Source organism: Aplysia californica, unplaced genomic scaffold, assembly GCF_000002075.1.
Source record: "Aplysia californica isolate F4 #8 unplaced genomic scaffold, AplCal3.0 scaffold01499, whole genome shotgun sequence".
Taxonomy (NCBI): domain Eukaryota; kingdom Metazoa; phylum Mollusca; class Gastropoda; order Aplysiida; family Aplysiidae; genus Aplysia; species Aplysia californica.
This window is the reverse complement of record NW_004798769.1, coordinates 3,309-7,171: the sequence shown is the minus strand read 5'-3', so window position 1 is coordinate 7,171 and position 3,863 is coordinate 3,309. Positions and strand designations below refer to the sequence as shown.

Here is a 3,863-nt window from a genome sequence, read left to right as displayed (position 1 = left end):
CACGGGAAACATGGAGGAGATGCGTGGACAGGGACATGAGAGAAACAAAGCTCACTTGGAACGAGCTTGGAAGGATGGCTCAGGACAGAGATAAATGGAAGGAGCTTGTATGTGGCCTATACCCTGCCAGGGGTGACAGGCATTGATGATGATGATGAAGACCATCAGAGTGAAAGGTACAAAAACAAAAGAGAATAGAAAGGAAACTCAAAAGCCATCAGATTCTACACTGTCAATTTTTCAGTTTTTATCCTCACATGGAATATGTTGCTGTTTTCAAATTCCTTTAGCTGCGAGCATTTCACTCTTAGATGGAATATAACAAAAACAAGACTAACTCACTTACACAGATGATCATCACCTAAAACTTAGGAAATACTTTCTCCATATCCATCTGATCTTTGGCTTTATTTTTTTTCATGATCAAAGTAATTTACAGAGAAAAATTCTTTGGTTGAGCAAAAACAATATAAAGAAATTTCCCATGACTTTGGTGCTTATTGATCTATTAACCCTATCTGTACGCCCTGGGGTCATTTTGTACCCACGGGGTTGTATTCTTCACATTTTACAATACTTGTAGTACGAAGATCTCTTTGAAACTTTCAGTATTTCTCAAAAAATCATTTTGACAGACTACTTAGCAAAGTGTACGGATCGGATTAATGAGTAAATTTTCTCTTTGGAAAGTGGTGGCACAGAGATCCCCATGTCATACGGATACGATAGTAAAACATGACGTATGGATAGGGTTAACAATAAAATGGAAGCTGGAAACACAACCTACCAGTAATGGAATCGGTTTCCATCAGGTCCTCAATCATCTCAAAAGCTGTGAGGAAGCCCAGGGAGTGGTTGGTAGACACTGAGGAGAAAGTTTTTATAGTTTTATTAAGAGTTCTACAGCACGTTCAAAACAACAAGGTCATATAAGTGCCAAAGATTAGAGGTGTTACAAGAGAGTAACAAACATAAAAAAGGAGGAGAGATCAGGACAATAGATGTTTGTTTTTTTGTTTTTGTAGAGGTTTTACTGCGCTCGCAACTGCACACCAGAGCACTCGCCAACCACTCACACTGAGGAGAAACAAGTCAACGACTTGGCTATAATACACCTCCACAGGGACATCCACATCTCTCGTATATGGTCGCTTTTAAAGACAAACGGGCTAAGCCAGACTTCGGGGGTTTCCAGAAATCTTGACCACACCGAAAATGGACATTGCCCTACCTATAGGAGAAGTTTGGTTTCATTGGTGAGTATATTTGTTTGGTTAAAGAAAAAACTCTCCTTGTCTTTTAAAGAAACTGAACAAAGGGCAAAAACTTTATCTTCAATTTTCTAAAAACAGCATTTTTTCGGGATAGCCCCCTTGTGCTTAAAAGCGACCATATGTAAAGACAGTAGATTACACAAGACTTTGACTAAGAAAGGAAGTAACCGTGACCACATTTTGTCAGTAACAGAAAGAATAACATCGCACAATCAAATTGATCAAGACTGAGACCCAGACATCTAAGAAAAAGTCTTTGGTATTCTGTATCATCTGGACGATTTCCCCCATGGGCTCAATATAATGACAATGCAACCCCCAACCCTATAACAAAAACAACACCAACAACAAAAAACCCAACCACAAAATAATTATTCTGCGATACACAGGATATTTAACTACTTTTATTACATAAAAAAACAACTGGAATTCCAAAACTTACCATCCACCTTCTCCAGCTGATCGATGAACTTGCTGAAGTAGAACCTCGTCTCAAACGTGGCGGGAACCATGGTGTGGGGAAGACACGGGTCTGACCGCGGGTACTGCGGCTTGTTCGACAGAGCAATCACGCCAATCTGGGACACGATGAGAAAATGTGGAGGAGGGTAATGGTCAGTCTCTTGAGGAACGGTTTGTGTCTTGTCTTTGTTTTAGAAAGCATTTTACGGCACTTGCAACACAATAAGGTCATATAAGTGCCGAAGATTAGGGGGTGTTACAAGAGAGTAACAAACACAAAAAAACGAAGGAGGGGGAATAAAGATGATAGATGTTTGATAGGAAAGAATAAGTAAAACACACCAGAGCACCCGCCAGCCACCTACTTTGTGTCTTGGGGAGTGGCCGAACTCATATTCAGTAATCAATAACCACACATTTCACGTCCCATAATTAAAACCATCCTTATAGCGCAAGCCTTTGTCGACCAATTTTTAAAAAATATCATGTCCATACTTTTCCATCAATAAACCAACACACATTTGATACATCCTCAAGTACTTTTCAACAACAAAAATAAACGCTTGTACATGTGACCAAGATAAAAGAAGCATATCCCATATCCCAACTGTCAAAGCTTTATTAAGGAAAAGGAAAAAAGATGGAAATGAAGTCTAAGAAAAGTAATCCTCACTGTGTCTTTATTTCAAGTTAGAAAAATTCCACACTGTGTCTTTATCTCTAGTTAGAAAAATGTTCACCAAAAAAAACCCAAATATTGTCATGACTGTCTTTATTTTCAGTTACCAAAAAAAAAAAAAGAAAGAAAGAAAGAAAGAAAGAAAGAAAGAAAGAAAGAAAGAAAGAAAGAAAAGTTAAAAATCCAATTGCAGTTGTCACTGTTTATTCTAAGCTACCAAACAAAAATATTGTAAAAATTCAAATGCAGTCACGACTGCATCTTCATTTCAAGCTACCAAAAAAAATGTCCAAAAAAGCTAGAATTTAATGCATTTCACGAAATCGTCATGCTTGACCGTGTTCCCAAGTCCCCCGACTGACTCACCCTGTCGTTGTCGGAGAAGGAGGCAATGAGGTGTTTGGTGATGGCCTTGGCCGTCTTGAGCTGTGTGGGGCTGAGGGAGTTGCCGTGGTCCATCATGATCACCACGTACTTCCTCTGGGGCTGAATGGTGCGCAGAAACACGTCCCTGGGAAAACACACAAAAGGGAACGTTTATTATTTCCACTGTCAAACATAGTTTTAAAAAGTTTCAATAAATAAAAAGTTTCAGTTCAGTGTGGTAAGAGTTTTACAGCGCTCGCAGCGACTGCATAAGGACATATGAGCGCAAGTTAGTTAAAATTTTACTGCACTTGCAACATAATAAGGTCATATAAGTGCCAAAGATTAGAGGTGTTACAAAACAGTAACAAACACAAAAAGAAGGAGGAAAGATAAAAACAACAGATGTTTGATAGGAAAGAAGGACCTAACCACATTAGAGCACCCACCAACCACCCACAACATGGGGTGTGTCTGTATCTGCTTTTCATAACTTAACCAAATGCACCAACCAACACTCCCCCTGATAATGCTGCAGCAAGTATTTTAAGAACGTCAACAAACTCTTCAAAAACACAAACACACACACGCACACACGTACACATTGATGGATGAGGCGCAAAAATGACAGTGGGGACTGTGAAATTAAAGCACACACGCCCGCTGATAGCGACCGGCGCCGCTCTCAAACTATTTGTCCACTATCTCAACGCACACATGCGCTTATACTGAACGTTTTTTGAGCAGCTTTGGAAGGCTTTTCATTTCCCCACTTCACCACCTCGGCTGCTCAAAAAAATGTTTGTCTCCTATCTCAATACATACAACATACATGCTACTGCAGTATTTTATAGCCTTGGTTTTTTGTTGGTTTTTTTTTGGGGGGGGTGGAGTCCACAGCTTGCCTAGCAACCGTGGGGAGAGAGAAGCAGACAAGTCAGACAGATTTGCATGTAAAAGTGAGCCCACAGCCACAGAGAGGTGTCGCAAAACAGTGGCGCCTGTCCCCCTGCATCGCCGGCAATAGATTAAATCTCCGGATTCCCAAAGGTATGCCACGAGGAGTACACAAACAAGTAGAC

The 3,863-nt window shown here is 40.2% G+C and overlaps 1 protein-coding gene across 2 annotated transcripts in view; it reads right to left on the bottom strand.

Annotated features, from left to right (window-relative positions):
* Positions 1 to 3,863, bottom strand: part of LOC101849025 (VWFA and cache domain-containing protein 1) — a gene marked incomplete at its 5' end in the record, with an annotated part of 27,784 nt that overhangs the window by 21,645 nt on the left and 2,276 nt on the right.